This window comes from Leiobunum rupestre, chromosome 2 (genome assembly GCF_980474605.1).
Source record: "Leiobunum rupestre chromosome 2, qqLeiRupe1.1.hap1, whole genome shotgun sequence".
Classification (NCBI taxonomy): Eukaryota; Metazoa; Arthropoda; class Arachnida; order Opiliones; family Sclerosomatidae; genus Leiobunum; species Leiobunum rupestre.
The window spans coordinates 10,691,418-10,712,683 of NC_143385.1; the positions used below are offsets into that span (position 1 = coordinate 10,691,418).

The following is a 21,266-nucleotide window of genomic DNA, read 5'->3' on the forward strand; positions in this document are numbered from 1 at the left end:
GTATTGACGTTAAAAGAAACGGATGCTCAAGCTTGGTCTTTCTCTTTGACGTCACGCTCCAAGAAATAAATATTGGTTATCCCATTTTTTACATTATCCCTCAAGTGCCAGGGTGTGGCTTTAAAATTATCCCGAAATACGACTACTTACCGTTTCTTCATAATTTAAAGAAAAAGCATTCTAATAGATTATTTTAGCATTATTATTTAAAAGCTTCGGTCATTTACACATAATGTGTTAAATCAAATTAAAAAAATCAAACTAAATTAAATAAATTTTTTCGTTTAAATAGCGATTGTTTTAACAAATTGTTTTCGTTCATAGGTTCGATTTCGTCTATCAAAAGCCAAATGTTGGAACCAGCTTTAATTCATCTTCTTGATGAACTTTCGTCAACAAGTTATTTATCTTGTATACGATTTTAAATGTTTTTTTTTAAATAAATTCTTTTGCGTTATTTTAAATATTTAATGATTCCACTTTAAAGACAAAAATAATAAGAATCTTAAAAAATATATTTCGCTGAACTGACACTTTCACTACGAATAATGTATTAATTGATATTAAACAAGCATTTATTTCCTCGAAGGAAGAATTGAATGGAAAACTTACGATCGTTAATAAGATTGATATTTTTAATGAACGTGATTTGCATATTTTATTTTATTTTAGATTTTGTTTCACACGTAAAATTGTAGGATATTAAAAATTTCCGAGACAAATATTTTTTCAAAGAAAAGATTATGTATATTGCGAAACAAAAAGCTAACAATAGATTAATTTTAAAATTATTTATAAAATAAGTGAAATATAAAATAATGAAAATTAAAATTATTAGGCCAATATTTATTGATTATAAGCACTAAGTCAAAGGTTTATAAAAATCGTGCATGCACTACTGCCTTAGTCAAAGTCATCGAGCGAGTTTTAATACCTTTACACAGGTGGCCAGGTTACAATGCGTAGGAGGGTGGGGGCAATCCCTTCATGCCACGCGAGCCAACAGCTCCCTACACCCACTATCACCTTTAACCTCGACATTATTTTATGGAGTGGAGAAACTGAAAACCCCTTTTGACTAGTGAGGAGAGAACTTGTAAACTCAGCGCAGAAGGAGTAGCTCCGAGATTTACCCTATAGTGCCAGAAGCTGGGATCGAACATGGTCCCTCTTGCTGGGAGCCGAAAGTGCTAACCACTCCGCCACCCCACCTATGTAAAGGTCAATATTTATTAATTATTACCACAATGGTTAAGGCTTATATTTATTGATTATAACCACTATGGTAAAGGTCAATATTAATTGATTATTAGCACTACGGTAAATTCCGGTACTAATTGATTATTACCACTATGGTAAAGGTCAATATTAAATTATTATTACAACTACGATAAACGAAAATATTTATCTATTATTACCACGACGGTAAAGGCTAATATTTATTGATTATTACCACTATGGTATATCTCAAATATATTGCTTATTACCACTATGCTAAACACTTTGGTAAAGGTCAATATTTAATTAACACTTTGGTAAATGTCAATATTTAATTAACACTTTGGCAAAGGTGAATATTTAATTAACACTTTGGTAAATGTCAATATTTAATTAACACTTTGGTAAAGGTCAATATTTAATTAACACGTTGGTAAAGGTCAATATTTAATTAACACTTCGATTTAGGTAAATATTTATTTAACACTTCGGTATAGGTCAATATTTATTAACACTTTAGCCAAGGTCAATATTTTATTAACACTTTGGTAAATATCATTATTTAATTCACCCTTCGGTAAAGGTCAATATATAATTAACACTTTGGCAGAGGTCAATATTTAATTAACACTTTGGTAATTGTTATTATTTAATTCACACTTTGGTTAATGCCATTATTTAATTAACACTTTCGTATAGGTAAATATTTAATTAACATTTCGGTATAGGTAAATATTTAATTAACACTTCGGTATAGGTCAATATTTATTAACACTTTGGCAAAGGTCAATATTTAATTAACACTTTATTTTATAAAATAATGCATCCCTGCTTCGAGCGTATCTTCTGTAATTAGGTATGAGGCAATATCAGACATACATAGCGGTAATTCTCTCAAATTGTACCAGTCAATCTGCTTTAGTCGTATTAGACCAAATTTTAGACAAATTGGAAAACTTAATTGTACTTTTGGGATAACCTAAAATTATACTGTTATTTTTTGAAGTCTACTCATCTTTCTTATATCTTACATTTTTTAGTTCTGTCGCGTTCAACAAATTACACTAATTGAACGCCCTCTATTATAAGTGAAATTATAATGCTTTCATTTATTTTAGACATTGAAAAAATATACTTTTTATATGCATCCAATTACTAGCTATTAATATTTACGTTAATTACCCACAAAAACATTTTAAATAATAGATGGCAGAAGCAGTTCAATGGTGATAAAACCGTGTACGCTCTAATAAAGAAAGTTTGACAAATTTGCTATTTGTAATTCTAAAAGCTTTTCCTTTAAAAATGAATTTATAAAAACTTATAAAGCGCCATCTCTTGATGAAAGCTAGAGATGGATTTTAGGTCGTATTACTTTTATGAGGACATCTTTTGGTTTTATGTATAATAGCTTCCGATTTTTTTTTAAACTGGTTTTATAATTTTGAGATTTTTTCCATCAAATTATTTATCGAAATATCACAATCACTAAAGATATCTTTTGATATAAAAATTTATCAATTATTTTTTTAGTAGGTGGCGGTAAGAGCAGTAGAGTGTAAAAACTGGCAACGCAACCACTGAATCGGCACAGTGTAAGTAAAAGACGAACCTATTAATGTGAAATGAACATTAGAACATTTGAACCGCAATTATTATTATTACCTGTGAATGCATTTAAATAAATTTGTTTCAATATTAAAACAAATATAAATTTTATTTTATTTTATTTTCTTTTATTATTTTAATTTAAATTTTTTCATAAAACCATTAGACACCCAAATATTTAAACGATGAGGTAAATGCGAAATCATTTAAATTATTATAAAATAATATTTTTCAGTCGACATGGTCTTTGTTTCCTGAAATACGTCAAATTCCAAATTTTAAATAGAAGTATTTTCCAGTCAAAAGAAAGGAAATACAGAAAAGTTAGCATTCGGAAGACCATCCGTAGAAAATTAGAAATTAATCAGACTATTCCTATTTTTCTAATCACATCCGGAAAGCGTCCGTGAATAATTAATTATGTTCCGACGGAAATTGCAATAATGAGGAAAATTCTAAAGACTATACAGTTTTTCTCCCCGTATCTAATTTGAGAAGTATAAAAGATATCAACATTGGTGATTTTTTCCCATTATTACAGATTGTGTGCAATTGTAAGTATCAATTAAATTATTGGATTTTAACTCTTAATATTTAGTGAATTACACTTACAATTGATATTTAAAATGATTTTTTAAATTGGTAAGTTTTTAAAATTTTCACTTTTAGAGGTAGGGGATGGTTAACTTTTATTCAATAGATAAAGCTCTCCAAATTATTCGTAAAATATTTTGATCAAGTAATTTATATTTCTGTATTATTAATTTTTTGATTAATTTGTAAAAGTAATCGGAAAAACGACGTTTTTTTCGATAAAAAGCTCAAATTTTACGAATAATACATGTTTTTTAATCATTTTCCGAAATATTAACCGGTAAATTTCTTTGTTTACATTTTTTCCCCGAAAAAAATCAATTTAAACATGGATAATGGTTAACCGTCCCCGACCTCTATTCACTTTGCAGCAGTCAAAGAAACCAGATGATGTCCCCAAAGATAGTTCTGTTGGCTTTGGTGGTTGTGATATGCGCGGCGTCGTTCCTGGTGCAAGAAGTCTCCGCTGGAAAATTTCATAAACTCGCGGCATTAGCCATCATGTTCGGTAGAAACAAACATAGCCATAGTACACACCACTACATTCCAGTACACCATTATCAGTAAGAATTTGTTTCGTAGTTGTTAGAACTTACAATGCACCTGTACGTAACTTATAGAGTTAATTTCGTGCCTACACAAGGGCACCGCCATAGCTTATCACTATTTCCGCCATTGTACTGAACCAGGAATCTTTACCTCTACTAATTGGAATGCTTATCCTTCCGTATCGCGTATGGTAAGATCGCTCTGACGGCTTTGGCCCCGCCTACCAAAGAAAAAATCCCCTCTGCGCGTGCTCCCCTCTCGCGTTGTTGTTTGTTAAGTTAACATAGTGACGTCAAAAAAACCGTCAGCCATATCGAGACGAAAATCTGCCGTGAGAAGCATTCCAAGTAGAGGTATGGATTCCTGACTTAACTTAGCAATTATTGTAGGTGGTCATTTCGCCAAGCTAGTGTCCAGTCCCTACGGTCATAGTTAATGATCTGTTAGAGTTCAGTCAACTTTCCTAATATTAAAGATTTTGTGTATATACAGGGCCTTTTTTTTTGCTCGGAAAAGTGTTTTTTTTCAAAAACTATTTATAGTACCGATTTCAAATTTGGAAGGTCAATTCTCTATACCGGGGGACATCAGTTTGAGAAATTTGACCGTTTTCGGTAATGTTTTTCACCAATTTTGAAAAATTATTTTTCGACCACTAGGTGCGAGATAAAAAATTTCTATTATAAAGTTGTAGGCCGTCATCGAAAACCCTTAAAAATTGTTCACTCGACGAAAAACAATTTATTTATCAGTGAAAATTCGAGCTTGAAAAATTTACAAGTTGGTGAAGCCAAATTACGATTGTTTGAAACGATAATTGAAACCGAATTACCTAATCCAGTTGAAACTTTGGTTAAAAAAACGACCGGATTTAAAAAACACGAGGCTATAGGTCAATCCTAAACATGCATTGGGTATTTAAAGGAAAACTTTGGGAGATTATTATCAGTGTTTGATAATATTTCGAACAATGCCTCGTTATTCAGTAGCTGAGCGTACCGAGATAGTTGCCATTTACTATGGAGAAGCAGCGCAAAACCTTAGAAGAGTGACTGAAATCTTCGCAGAAAGACATCCAAATGGAGCACCATCTGTAAATACAGTAAGACGAGCAATTCACGATTTCAATCAATTTGGTAACTTGCAACCTAGGTTTCGCGGATTGGGTCAACCGGATTTAGACTTCGAGAACAATGTACTCGCGTACTTTGTGGCATATCCTCGTCACAGTTGCGCTAACGCCGCTGCTGATTTGGGTTGTTCTGCAAATCGTGTGTGGAAAATTCTTTGTAAGAATCGCTATCACCCATACAGAGCTACACTCCACCAAGGACTAATTGACGGAGACCATCAAAGACGTTATGAATTTAGCAACTGGTTACTAAATGCTGTCCAAGAAGATAGACAATTTTTGCGCCATGTTTTGTTCTCCGACGAAGCGTCATTTTCTAGAGATGGGCCCTTTAATCATCAAAACAGCCATCTTTGGTCTGACATCAACCCACATTGGGGTTTTGAATATCATCACCAGGTTCAATTTGAACGGGTCAATGTTTGGGTTGGACTTGTTGGAAACCGTTTGATTGGTCCCTTTTTCCTGCCGACGAACCTCAACGGCCAAAGGTATTTACATTTTCTACAGAACGAACTGAGTGACGCAATCGACGACCTTCCATTAGCTGAAAGACGTCAGTTGTGGTTTCAGCAAGATGGCGCCCCTCCGCATTTTTCCCGGCAAGTAACTGAGCACCTCAACAACGAGTTTCCTGAAAGGTGGATAGGGAGAAATGGTCCAGTGCATTGGCCAGCAAGGTCACCTGACCTAACACCGCTGGATTATTTTCTCTGGGGATTCGTTAAAGCAAAGGTATACGCCACGCCCATTGAAACTAGGGAGGAACTCATTAGACGAATAATCAGTGCTTGCCGAGACGTCACACCAGAAATGGTAGAGAAAGCGTTTGAGAACTTAATTGTCCGCGCACAAACCTGTGTTGCAGCCAATGGTGATATTATTGAAAATGTTTTGTAAAAATTTATGTGAATAAAATATCTGCATTTAAAAACCAAACGTGTACATTTTTTCAAGTGTGAAAACTCTACTACGTTTGTATTAGACTTGTTCCCTTTTCAATTATCGTTTCAAACAATCGTAATTTGGCTTCACCAACTTGTAAATTTTTCAAGCTCGAATTTTCACTGATAAATAAGTTGTTTTTCGTCGAGTGAACAATGTTTAAGGGTTTTCGATGACGGTCTACAACTTTATAATAGAAATTTTTTATCTCGCACCTAGTGGTCGAAAAATAATTTTTCAAAATTGGTGAAAAACATTACCGAAAACGCTCAAATTTCTCAAACTGATGTCCCCCGGTATAGAGAATTGACCTTCCAAATTTGAAATCGGTACTATAAATAGTTTTTGAAAAAAAAACACTTTTCCGAGCAAAAAAAAAGACCCTGTATAGGTATTTTAAACCATTAATAAATTATTTTTTTAACAAACCGTAGTATACAGTGAAATAACAATATTGCGTTAACCTACCATTTCTATTGTTATATTTTGATAAATAATCTATTTACGCATGTTACCTTAGATATATACAAAAAACGACCTCATGACTAACTTTTTAGAAAAGACTAATAAAAGAAAAATATTTTCTTGCTGCACAGAAAATGTAATACCTTATTATAAACAATCATCTACGATAGCATTGTTTTCGTTTATACATTGTCTTAAACCTATTTGTTGACTTCTCATTAACAATGAATTAATTGCGATTCTAAATAATTAATATTTACTGTAATGGTGTTTTCTTTTCAGTCACGGTTAATAAGGACCAGTTTTTATCAGATGCGCAACAAATATTGAAAAATATTTCAAGTTTTTAAAATATGTGATTTTACTCGTAAATAAATTTCTTTTACCAAAGTAAATGTCTCGGTAATTTTAAAATACAATTAATCAAAACTTATTCTCAACACTTTTGGAACATGATTCAGTTCAATACAAATGATACTTATATTTTTATTATGAACTTTTCTATCTTTACGCGTAATTTAACTGCATTATAGTCCAAAGGTGGTTTTTATTAAATTTTACTTTGTCGTTTTTGGAATGGTATTTATAACTAAAATTACGTTCATAATGTTCTAAAGATATCGATTGAGTATAGTAACATTATTGAAAATTCAATTATTTTGCATAAAACTAATTATTTGTGGTAGCTGATTTCGGAACTTCACATTCGTTCTGACTATCGATTAAAACTGGTTAGTGGGAGGTGGCACTGGATACGCGACGGCGACTTTTGATTTTACCATTTGGACAAATTGAACGGGAGCATTTTCCTTTCTCTATCATTTCACCATCTCAACATGGCTCCGTCTACTGACAGTTGTCTGCATTGCAACAAAAAGTTTTATGGCAAACAACGCAAATTGCCATGCGGGAATTGCAGAAAGCGCATACATCGCGACTGTCTACCCCATCTTAATGAGAGTGAATTGGACGCACTATGGGACGGTTCTGATGCAGCTCTGAGCACATATACTTGTCCTTCCTGCCTCAATAAAGTTAATAAGAAGGCGAACAAGAAAAACCAGGATCTAAGCAGCCCCATAGGCTCTCCCTCAAACTCCAACGTTGGTCGCCCTTCTCTTCCGGTCTCCCTAACCTCTTCGGAAGGCTCTCTATCTGCTGCGGACCTCGAAGCAGTCCTAAATGAACTTTTCCATATAAATAGTATGACGCGGAGTGACTCGTCAATTTTGAACAGTTTACACTGCAATATTGGTCTCCTAGTGGATATGGTAAAAGACCTCCAGGGTACTGTCTCCGCTCTAGTCAATGATAATGTCTGCTTAAAATCACTCATCAGCGACCAATCTACTGAAATCTCTATTTTGCAATCTGAATTATATTCTCTAAAACAACTTTCTTCGACCTCAACCACTACCGTTCAACAGACGTCGAACGCCGACTCAACCTTTCCTCCGCTGACAACCACTCAATCTTTCGCTAATATTAACGCAACACCCTTTGTACCATCGGTTACCAATTGTATCCCTTCTTCTCAAACATACGCGAAAATGACCGGAACACCCATTGGTCCATTTGCTAATACTTACCTGCCCTCCACCCACGGTTCTCTCTCTCCTGTCCCATCGTTCCCCATTTGTCTGTCTTATGTTTCTGTTCCTCCCCCTCCACCTATTCCAGTTGCCCCGGATATTAGTCGTAAAGGTGTTTACGTTCACTCAGGTCCTCCCACGAAATCCATAAGACCAGGATTTAGCGGTACCAAGAATTAATCTAAAATTAAAGCGGCCACTGGTCACCTACGTGTACCTAGGAAAGCCCTGTTCGTTACTAGGCTGGCCCCCAGTTTATCTGATTCTGAGCTCTTAGAAATTTTGACCGAGGAAACAAATCTGAAATCCCTCAAATGCACAAAATTAAAAACAAAATTTAATAGCTACTCTTCTTTCCACATTAGTTGCGATAACACGGAATTTGACCAGCTTCAAGACCCTTAAAATTGGCCGCATCACTGCCTGTTTAAGGAATTTAGTGGTAGGCTACGTGCTGACCTTCTTCTCAACCCCCTTTCCCCCTCATCCTAGTATGGCTAGTTCTCTCAAAATTGGTGACCACAACGTTGGTGGGCTACGCACTAAAGCTGAAATGTTTTTCTATAATATAAATTTAACTACATTGGATATTATCTGCATTACCGAAACATGGTTCAACGGCAGCCATTTTAATGGTGACTACTTTAGTGACAATTTTTTAGTTTTTCGCGCGGACAGGGACAGTTCCTCCGATCCCAATATTCGGGGTGGCGGTGCCCTTATTGCCGTGAGGAATTCCTTAACGGCCATAAGGCGGACCGACCTAGAAAGTGTCCCTGAATGTGTTTTTATCGAAGTTAAAATTAACGCAGTTTCTTCCCTCCTTATTGGCACAGTTTATTTTTCCCCAACCATTTCTGAAAATGTATATGAGATTTTTAACTTACACTGGCAATTGCTTGCCCATAATTTCAGTCAGGACCTCATCATACTAGGTGATTTTAACCTACCTAAGCTCGATTGGCCCACTTTTAGTAATCTCGAATGCAGTCATGGTACCAAAATTAAAGCGAATCACATTTTTGAAATCTGCTACGCGAGTAATTTAAGGCAAATTAGCACTCTAAAAAACGACTATGGCAATATTTTGGACTTATGCCTTACTAATGTAAATTCTGTAAATATTTCCCCATTGAACGAACCATTTGTTGATAAGCACGATCGTCACCCTCCATTCTATGTAAACTACCTCGCTGACCTTGATAAATCTGTACCGCGTGCATCAAAATCTTTAAACTATCGCGAAGGAAACTACTATATGCTCTACACCCTATTACGGGACTTTGACTGGACCGAGTTCTGTGAACACAATGATGTGAATATTTGTGTCGACATTCTAACCAGTGCGGTAAAAACTGCCATGGATACCTGTATTCCTAAAAAAATTCATAAGACTTCTAGAAATTTTCCTTGTTGGTATTCCGCCGAACTTATTGCCACACTGAAACGAAAGAGATATTTCCATAGGAAATTTACCCGTACAAAGGACGTTAGGGATTACGAACAATTTAGCTCTTTACGTTCTGCCTCTTAAAAACTTATTCGAAGAGACGGTAAAATTAATACTGAAAACATCCGCAACACGGCCCTGAAACATCCTCGGATGTTTTGGGGATACGTTAACAAAAACCTTAAAGGATCTCCACGGGACAAAATTTTATTACCAACCCTACTGCCCTCGCGAATGAATTCGCTTCTATTTTTTCAAAAGTTTCTATTGATAACACTAAACCCGACCAACCCTTTGATTACAATGAAAATTTACTTTTTTCGGACACCTTTCACAATATTAAAATTAACCAATCTGATATTAAAGAGGCAATTACCAAATTAAAATGAAGTTTCAGCACCGGAATTGACTCTATTCCGGCATTCATAGTGAAAGGTTGCGGTGACCTTCTTCTAGCACTGTTGGAACACATACTAAACCTGTCCATATCTACTGCTATATTTCCGACATTATGGAAAACCTCAATTGTCAGTCCTATCTTTAAAAATGGGTTCACCGGCGATCCCAAGAACTACCGGCCTATATCCCTGCTTTGCAAATTTGCTAAAATTTTCGATTATATTGTTCATAAATACATCTCAAATTGGTTTAACACTTTTCCAAATTCTCCACAACATGGTTTCTCAAGGGGTAAAGGCGTAGATACTAACCACGTCTCTTTTCTAAATGAAGCTACAAGAGCTGTAGAAAACCAACAACAATATGACGTCATTTTCCTCGATCTTGCTAAAGCGTTCGAACGAGTCTCTCACCCCTTACTACTTAAAAAACTTGACCAATTCGGTATCCACGGCACCGTACTGCGCTGGCTAGGCGACTATTTGACTGATAGATCCAATGTCGTAAAATGTAATGGTGTTACAACGGATGTATCCTACGGTGTCACTACGGGGGTCCCTCAAGGATCGTCGTTAGGGCCGCTATTATTTAATATGTATATTTACGACCTGCAGTTCATTATTAAAAATTCCTCACTATTTCAATTCACGGATGACCACAAAATTTGCAAGCATATTTTAAAACCTGATTATTTTTAAACTTCTACAGAACGACATTGATTTAGTTTCAGAATGGTGCACAGTAAACAACCTCCCGATAAATCCATCTAAATCCGCTCTGGTGTCGTTCTCTCGAAAATCTGATATCCTAAGGTATAACTTTAAAATTGGCAACGGTTCAATACCTAGAAAATCTTCTATTAAAGACCTTGGCGTGTTCCTGGACGTGGGTTTATACTTCAGGGAACATATTCAGTTTACCGTTAACAGCTGTAGGAGGTTGCTGGGCGTCATTCTGAAACTCTGCAAAAAAATTAATTCTGAAAAACACTTTGTTCTCTTATACCAGAGTTTAGTTAGATCTAGGGCCATGTACGGTTCACTAGCTTGGGGTGGGTGCAGCCCATACCTTTTGCATAGCGTAGAAAATATACAAAAGAAATTTGTTGAATATCTTCACACCAACTTTTTAAAATCCCACAATTATAATTATGGAAAAATTCTTACTGACCTTAGTATTAATACCTTAGCACAATTTCGAGATAAAACTGAATTAAAATTTCTCTTTAAGATACTTAATAATAGAGTGGCCAGTGAAAATATTGTTTCTAATTTAAACATATCTGTACCAAACTACAAGCTAAGAAATAAGCAAATATTCAACACACTGTATACTAGCCTTAACCCACTAAACCGTCTACAAAAAACTGCAAATAACTATACGCACAAACTAGACCTATTTAGCTGTAAATTGTCAGACATAAACAATTTATAACTTTTACTTCCATACTATTTATCTATTGCTGTACATTTTCATAAAAATGCATTTATGTCAATAGTTTCACCATTGTATATTTTTCTCATTTGTTAAAATGTGTATCAACTAGCTGATCTTGTAACCAGGATTGTTTTGTTACACAATAAACCCCACGTTCATTCATTCATTCATTAATTACGAGTTTCAGAGAATTTTATTGGTCAAAACTGGCAATGAAACCGCGAGTTAAACTTGGTTTTAAGCTCGATGGCCGAAATCCGTACAGCTATTCCTTTAAAAATAATGAAGAAATTGACCGTTTCCAAATCTGACAACCCTGCAAGCAATTAACTTTTAATCCGATTACCATAACTCGTGTAGATCATCTGAACGATACCACACTAGGCTTTAGCTTAACATTGAAATTTCCAAACTGCGAAAAAACGGGGCAAAAAAGCTAAAACCTAGATAAATTTGGAATATTACAAATCATTTTTTTTGCAAATTGATCTAGGTTTTAGCTTTTTGGCCACGGTTTTTGATGGATTTATGAATCTTTTCTCATTTTAAAAGTTTCAATGAATTACAGTCCATCTTTGGTTCGTATTAACTTATATAGCTTACCATTGCCATTTTTACCTCTCCGAGGGGACAAAGTCCCCTAGGAGGGGTTATACAATCACCGTGTCTGTCTGTCTGTCTGTCTGTGGGTCTTGCTGTCAGGCCTGCGAACGCGTTCGCATTTTCGGGGCAAAGGGTAATCACTGCGTACGCAGTTTCTTGGCTCACTGCGTTCGTAGTTTCTCGAAGGGTGAGCGTTAACGGATTGCTTTAGTTTGGTTGGGCTTTTTTCGTCAACGCTCGTTATTGTAATGTTTATGTGTAGGTTATGGATGTTGAGTTCGTGTTGTGATGATTGTGGTTGTTGAGTTCGTTGTGTTTGTGTTATGATGGTTGTGGATGTTGAGACTGTTGTGTTTGATTGGGCGTTCTTCTGAATGACTTTGGGACGGACCGAGTGCTGAGTGTTATGCAACCTCTCAACGTCCAATGGCAGGGTTTCCACCAATTGTACACGGTATTCGTCTTAGTATCAATTTGCGATTTTTTGACGCCGGCCGGGAATCGAACACGGGTCTGCCTCGTACTCTAACCACTCAGCCACCAACGCTTGTTAAGTTACGGTGTTTTTCTAAAAAATAGCTTTGGCGAATGTCCTTTACAAAGTTATATTAGGTACTATAATTTATTCTACATCATTTTAAATATTTATAAATTATAATAATCTTATATTTATAAATTATATTAATCTTATATTTATAAATTTTATTATCTTATATTTATAAATTATATTAAAATTATATTTATAAATTATCTATCCGCGATGCCAAGAAGGCTTCATGGAGAGACTTCTGTGAGAACATAGCGGATGTTCCCAGTACGGCCAAATTAATGAAAATTTTGGCACACGATAATACTAAGCATCTTGACACCATTAAGTTGAAAGATGGTAGTTTTTCCACGTCCGGTAAGGACACTCTGACACATATGTTAGATGTACACTTTCCGGACTCTAAGCTCACTAGCAATGGTAACACTGACAATCGCCCTTTGAGGATCAATCGAACCAAAAGGGAAGATTGGGCAGTGGCGAATAAGGTCGCCACGCATTCCAGACTTATATGGGCTGTAAAGTCATTTAAACCCTATAAGTCCCCGGGACCGGATGGGATTTTTCCTATCCTCTTACAGGAGGGCATTGATATTCTATGCCCTATGCTGCTGAGAATCTACAGGGCTTGTATTGCTCTAGGGCATTTACCTAGCACCTGGAAGCTTTCTCAAGCGATCTTCATACCTAAGCCTGGTAAATCTGATTACCTGGAAGCTAAGGCATTTAGGCCAATTAGTCTTACCTCTTTTCTCCTAAAAATTCTGGAGAAAATGGTGGACAACTACATTAGGGAGGAGGTTCTTTGCAACTCTCCTCTGTCGACTGCGCAGCATGCTTACCAGAATGGCAGGTCTTCTGAGACCGCCCTGCATGGTATCAGCAGCTGCCTGGAAAAAGCAATTGAGCACAAGGAAATTGCGTTAGCAGTTTTTCTTGATATTGAGGGAGCCTTTGATAAGGTCTCCAGCGCAGTTATACTTAAGGCTGCGAAAAGGTTTGGTATCAATGACACATTGTGCCTTTGGATCAAATCTATGTTAACTGACCGAAAAGTGGTATCCTCCTTGCTGGGTGACTCCCTTATGGTCTCCACCAGTCGTGGTTGCCCACAGGGGGGCGTTCTTTCTCCCCTTCTGTGGTGCCTGGTGGTGGATGAACTCGTTCGGAGGTTGAACAGGGGAGGATGCCGCTGTTTCGGTTACGCCGATGATATTGCTATCATCATTACTGGGAAATTCCCGGCAACAGTGAAGGACGTAATGAGGAGGGCCCTAGCATCAGTTGAGAGCTGGTGCAGGGAGGTCAACCTCATGGTTAATCCTAATAAAACTGTCTTGGTTCCTTTTACTCGTAGAAGGATAAAAGGTATGTTTGAGGGTATTTCCTTATTTGGAAAGGACCTAGTGGAGAGCACCGAGGTGAAGTACCTCGGGGTCATCCTGGATAGCAAACTAACATGGAAACCACACCTTGACTACATAGTCAAGAGGGGCAAAATGTTATTTTGGAGAACTAGAAGTGCAGTTAGCAAGACCTGGGGCTTAAGCCCCAGGACTGTGTACTGGCTGTACACCATGATCATCAGACCTATCCTGTCTTATGCAGCTGTGGTCTGGTGGCCAAGGGTTACTTTAAGGACTGTGCAGTTTGATCTGCGCACTCTGCAAAGGCTGGCTTGTGTCGGCATTACAGGAGCCATGAGAACAGCCCCAAGCGCTTCTCTGGAAATACTCCTGAATATGCTTCCTCTGCACCTTTTTATTGAGGAAGCTGCCCTTTTAGGTGCCTATAGGCTTAACCAAAATGGCTGGTGGAAGGCTAATAATTGGGAGCATAGCCACACCAATCAGATGCCGATTTTAACAATGGGCTCTGATCTGATGGTTACTAAACTCCACTTTAGTAAACCTTTTGAGGTCAACTTCCCTAGCCGTGCGGAGTGGAGTCACTTGACCCTCGGTACCAGAGGAGAGATCGTCTGGTTCACTGATGGGTCTAAGACACACTATGGCACTGGTGCGGGGATGTATTGCCTTACTAATAATTTTGGCTTTTATGAAAGTCTAGGGATACACACTAGTGTATTCCAGGCTAAAATTTTTGCAATTTGCTCCTGTGTTGCTCACTGTTTACATCAGGGGTATCATGGGAAGGTTATCCAGATTTATTCAGATAGCCAGGCTGCTCTTAGAGCTCTTAGCCAGTATAGTATTCTTTCTAAACTGGTTTTTAGCTGCTTAGATCTCCTCTGCACTCTTGGGTTGCACAATAAAGTTCAACTTTGTTGGGTACCTGGGCATAAGGGGCATCTTGGGAATGAAAGGGCCGACGCCTTGGCCAAGGAAGGTGCGAGGGCTGGGTTCATTGGTCCAGAACCTGCTCTCCCCATCTCCCGAGGACTTGTACGCGGCTTAATCTCCAAGTTTATGTCGGATCGTCAACTCAGACAATGGTCTGAAATTGAGGGTCAAAGGCAGGCCAAAGAGTTCACTCTTGGCCCTTCTAGGGAGAGAGCTAGAGAATTACTCTCGCTCTCTAGGTCCAGTATTAGGATTGTTACTGGCCTACTAACAGGTCACTGCCATCTTAACAGACATTTAACGCTTATCGGGGTCAGTGATGACCCGATTTGCAGATCTTGTCTAGCTGAGGAGGAAACTGCCTCACATGTACTCTGTAGCTGCGATTACTATGCAGCCCAGAGGTTTGAGCATTTGGGTATGCATCGGTTGGAGACGTATGACGTCTCTAATATCACGGCCGGGCAGATTTTAAGCTTTATGTCGGCAATAGGACTTATTTAAGTCAACCAGTTTGGGGATGCACAATGGACCTTAGGTCGAAGTGTTTGGCTTGCCACCCCACTCAATAATAATAATAATAATAACCACTCAGCCACCAACGCTTGTTAACATACGGTGTTTTTCTAAAAAATAGCTTTGGCGAATGTCCTTTACAAAGTTATATTAGGTACTATAATTTATTCTACATCATTTTAAATATTTATAAATTATAATAATCTTATATTTATAAATTATATTAATCTTATATTTATAAATTTTATTATCTTATATTTATAAATTATATTAAAATTATATTTATAAATTATATTAAAATTATATTTATAAATTATATTAATCTTATATTTATAAATTATATTAATCCTATATTTATAAATTATATTAATCTTATATTTATAAATTATATTAATCTTATATTTATAAATTATATTAATCTTATATTTATAAATTATATTAATCTTATATTTATAAATTATATTAATCTTATATTTATAAATTATATTAATCTTATATTTATATATTATATTAATCGTATACTTATAAATTATATTAATCTTATATTTATAAATTATATTAATCTTATATTTAATTAAATATTTATAAATTATATTAATCTTATATTTAATTAAATATTTATAAATTATATTAATCTTATATTTAATTAAATATTTATAAATTATATTAATCTTATATTTAATTAAATATTTATAAATTATATTAATCTTATATTTAATTAAATATTTATAAATTATATTAATCTTATATTTAATTAAATATTTATAAATTATATTAATATTATATTTAATTAAATATTTAATTATTTTAATGTAAAATTTGATCGTGATCAGGAATTGAACTCGGTTCGCATTGTTACAATGCGGATAGTTCACCGACGAGCCATTGCCTTCATTTGGGAAGATAAAAAAGTAAAGGAACCATTATGATAAGGCGGGTTTTTTACTAAACGGATGAATACAATATCTGTATATATTGTTTATTGAACTTTGTTTTTTAATTTTTGTGAACTTGTTAAAGCCTAAATATTTTACGTATGAAATTTTAAAGGTCATATCTTGTTTTAGCGCAGTCAGCAGATAAGATAAAGGGTAGAATCCGTTAGTTTTTTTGTAATTTATTTCGTTTTTTCAGTCTTTTTTTATCTTGTGTATTTAAACTCGGTCGTCATTACTTCGTAATTTATTTTAAACATTTTCTCGACTGATTAAGACGTTTAATGCAGTACATCAATTTGGTTCGTTTGTGTTTATTTTAAAGAGCCCTTACTATTCCGTCTACGGTCATTTATTGATATATCAGCTGTCGTTTAGTCAAGTGGCTTTCTGTGCTTTGTGAATGTTAAGTTTTTCGCTTCTTGTTAATACATTTTTCATTGGTGTTGATATTTGGATATCTACGATTCCTAATGCAGTCATTAATTTCCTGGGTGTGCGAGTCATTGTATGATATTGAAAATTGGACGGTATTGGTCTTTTTCATGTGGAATGTGTCACAACGTCAACAGGAAGTGAACGAGTCGTCCACTACCAGATATCTACGGTATCTTCATCAAGGGCGAGTGTTGAAATAAAAAGAGCGTAAAAGATGCGGCAAGTATTTCGTAAGCGAGAAATTCCAAAAAGCATCTGTAGATATTTCTTTCATTAAAATTTGCTTCGTATTATATTTAACTGATAAACTTGTTCTGTAAAAGGGTTTAATTCAATTGTGCATTGTTATAGTACGTCCAACTCACTGTTGTAACTACTTAACTTATGATATTCTGAATAAATTAAAATTGGTCGTTTCGTCTCAATTATTTTAATTATAATTAAAATTTTATACCGGGCGGGATAGAACTGGGATAGCATTTTTAACAAATAACTCTAAATTGCGGAGATTTGTCTTTAAGGGTTATCTCGAGAAATTAATACCACTAGGGACAATTCTTCCGAGGAGAGGTATATTTTGGCTAGGCAACTTGTTAAAGATAGTGGTCACTAATTCTTAGAGCGCGGACGTCCTGGAAAGCATTGCAGTGGGATCCGATCGTCACAATATCCAAAGCAGGTTTTGGAAATAACTTGGGGGAAAAACCGCTTGGGGCACACTGTTTTCATAAAATTAATCAAGATTCATATATGTGCTTAATTTTATAATAGTCGTTCTATTTGCTTACGCTATTTTCGAAAAGTTACTTTAAAGGTAAGATATTGGCTTTATATATATATATATATATATATATATATATATATAGGTCGTGTGTGGTATTCTAATCAAGACACGACATTTAATCGTTAAATGTCGTGTCTTGATTAGAATACCACACACGACCTTATGGTTTTTGGTCTAACATTTCTCGGCTTCCTATTAGTCAAATTAGATCGGTACAAAGCTGTTTAGACTTAAAATTAAACGTAGAACACGTTTCTAATTGGAACCATTTTTCTAATCGTAATGGTGCTCGAGATAAAATTTGAATGACCTTGAAGACCTGGTTAAAGGTCATTTGTCCCCCTGCACACTCTATGTAACCTGCAATTTCAAATTCTTAACTAAAACACATTTAAAGTAAAGGGCTCTGTATCGTTTTTTAGTTAACACCATTTTTATATTAATAATCGAGTATTCAAGGAAACGTGTGTTATAATTAGTGGCGCGTTGTTAATTATGTCTTCCGTCGGAAATAGTCAGGAAGAGGGAAAACAATATTAGAACAACGCCCAATCGTGCCTTATCTAATTAATTACAGGTGTTTAATATATATATATATAAGGGATCATCAAGTTTTTTATTCTTCATTGCTTTTTTGATCGAGATCAATTTCAGGTATGTTTTTGTCTACTAATAATTGAAAGACAAATTTTCAAAGTAAAAATGTTAAGGTTTTAGTGTGCAGCTGTTGAAATTTTTTTTAAATAAATGGAAATTGGTATACTCTATCATAGTTCTAAAGCATTCTTTTAAAGTTTTAAGGACTTAGGGCTGTGTTTTTCGAGACTGTGACATTCTTAAGAGAAAAAAGTTAACGTTTAACTATTTTAAGGTTTGAAAGCGAAATCGGTGGCGAATCATACTTTGTAAATAACCACTTTAAGGTTAGCATACGTGATTGCCCACCACCTAATTTTTTAAAACTAAGTGCAAAATATTACTATAAATTCAGGAAGCGTCATTCGTCTTTTGATTTTTTTAATGATATCGGAAAATTTGATTTCATTTTATTAATTTTTAAACATTTTGTCTCTAACCTGAGAAATTTATTAATTGCAATGGAAATTACGAAATAAATTTAATATTAATCTTATTCAAAATATTATATTGCTACAGAAGCTATTTCCGTACATTTTCTCATATACATAGAATATAAATAGGTTATTTAGGTCAATGATATAAAAAAATATTTTTATTGAAATCGGATGATCAGACCACCCTTATTATAATTATATTTATTTTTTTAGCCACATTTATCCCTAGCTTAATACCTTTCTATAACCAATAAGTTCTAATCTTTTTAAAGAATGTTTCGGAAAAATTATTGTTTTTAGTAATAGAGAACTATCAAGATGTTGTCGCACAGCAAGATCCTTTTGGCCGTGTTGGTGGTATTATGCTCCACGACGTTTCTGGTTCTGGAAGTATACGGTGGAAAATTTGAAAAACTTGCCATGTTGGCCATCATGTTCGGACCAAACAGACGTCATACCTCTCACCACTTCATTCCTGTACACCACCATCAGTAAGAATATGTACATATACTCTTCCTAGGCATTGTAACCCAACCACCTGTATAAAGGCATTAAAGTCGCTCGATGACTTGGGCCTAAGGTGGTGCCTTGGCTATTAGCTTTGCCGATTATTATTATTATAAGTAATATTAATAAACACTACTTTATTTACGTAATACAAAATTAAATTAAAATTGATAATTAGAAACGATTAGTTGTGTGCAATTGTGTTCAAAATTATTCCAAGCAAATGATGCGATGTAAATAGGCCGAAGGACAAAGTATTCATCTCAATACCATTTGGTTTTTCCCTAAAGTTGTTGGTTTATTTCAAGGGCATATTTAAAGATGATTTTGGGGGTTCAAACTCCCCCGAAATGGATCAAGAAAGTTGCAAATTGTAACATTTCATTTAATTATCAAGGGGGCGTCCAAAACGTAAATGACCTCACCCGAAATGAACGGCAATCCTGGATCGCACCGTTTGAAATATATAAATAAAATAACTTAAGATTAAATAAATAAAGGTTAATAATAAAAACGAGTGTCAAAATAGGGCATTAAAATCGATGTGCTTAAAATTTAAATAATCAAAATGATTTCATTACTCACAGTAATTTTCACTAAAGAGTCTTATGTCTTATAACGTTTTAATCTTAAGTGTTTTTATTTTTTTCAGTCACGGATAAAATGCAGTAATCTCAAAACAATAAATCAACAAAATCATTATGAAGATTTTAAACACTAACTTTCATAAATGTAATAATTTACTCATATATTTACAGAAATCCATTTTGAAATGTAAATAAAAGTTCCTTTTTATTTCCAATTCGATTGCATTTTAATTTCTTATTGTAAAATGATATTTACTTTGTTGGCTCTTGCTTAAGCGCGCAATGAATTACTAATTATATTATTGACTAAAGTCACTAAACTATTGAAAAAAGAGCGATATAAAGAAAATGAAATATTTTTAAAATGCGCTGGCTTGTCACTCGATTCTGGTTAATTTATATGTTTTGTTTCAGACCTATTTTCTTGAGGTACTTAACTTCAATTTAAACAGTGGTCCTCTTTACTTTAAAAAACTATAACACTACCACATTAAATAATTAACGATATTTACAATACCAAGCTCTGCTCGAAGGAGATACGGAACGTCGATATGATTTCTGTAATTGGATAATGATCATGTCTGATGAGAGCCCAAATTTCCTCAATCAACTTCTGTTCACCAACGAGTGTTCCGTAGCCAGCGTTGCCAACCGTACTATAATTATAGTACATTTCGATAATTTTACCTTTCGAATTTTCCCGTACTATAATTTCAATCGCGTGCTATATAGTACGCTTTTTGCGATAATTGTACTATAGTTTTACTATATTTCCGATATTTGTGCGATAATTTAAGAAATATTAGAAAGTTCCTTTTCGTTAACATAAGAACGGCGTTTCCAGTTTCTTATGTTACTCCTAGTAGGCTAAGAATTGAAATAATATACTCCTTGGAGTGTTTGGTTGGTACTCGAAAATATGGCCGACTTGACTAATCAAGCGGGTTGTAGCCTAACGAAAACGAAATATGTTAGTAAAGGCCAACTATGATAAAGTGCTACCATGCTATAGCGAGTAATCAAAGTTGGCCGTACTTGTGTACTATAATTTTATAGAAAATTCGATAATTTTTGGGCTACAATACTATAATTTCAGTTTTGGGACCTGGCAACGCTGTCCGTAGCCAGAGATGGGCTTTTCAAAAATCAAAATAACCATTTAAGGAGTGGTGATATCCTCACTAGGGTTTCCCTCACCATCGCCAACCACAATTTAGACTAAATGATTGGTCAGGTTTGCTTAGGGATTTAGTTATTGGCCCACTTTTTCTTCCAAATGGTCTTAATAGACAAAATTACTTGGAACTCTTGCAGACCGAAGTAGCAGACGCGTTAGACGACGTTCCGCTGGCCCTTCTCAGACGAAAATGGTACCAACACGACGGTGCACCACCCCATCAACCTCGAGGTGTTGTGGAGCATTTGAACAAAGAGTTCCCTCAGCCTTGGAACTCCAGATCTAACGGCGAAGGACTTTTTTGTTTGGTTTCATCACAGAACGGGTTTACGAGACCCGTGTTGCAAGCATCGAAGATTTACGAAATTGAATCATTGCAGCCTTCGGAATTCTCACTCCTGATATGA

At 35.1% G+C, this 21,266-nt stretch overlaps 2 long non-coding RNA genes across 2 annotated transcripts; both read left to right on the forward strand.

The window, feature by feature from the left end:
- Window positions 1–3,807: 3,807 nt before the first annotated feature.
- On the forward strand, window positions 3,808–6,898 carry LOC149956086 (uncharacterized). Its single transcript, XR_016478168.1, has 2 exons — window positions 3,808–3,983; window positions 6,794–6,898. It is a non-coding gene; the product is annotated as an uncharacterized LOC149956086 (long non-coding RNA).
- Window positions 6,899–18,112: 11,214 nt separating this feature from the next.
- Window positions 18,113–19,807, forward strand: LOC149956087 (uncharacterized). The gene is made up of 3 exons (XR_016478442.1): window positions 18,113–18,169; window positions 18,889–19,079; window positions 19,748–19,807. It is a non-coding gene; the product is annotated as an uncharacterized LOC149956087 (long non-coding RNA).
- The last annotated feature ends 1,459 nt before the right edge of the window (window positions 19,808–21,266 follow it).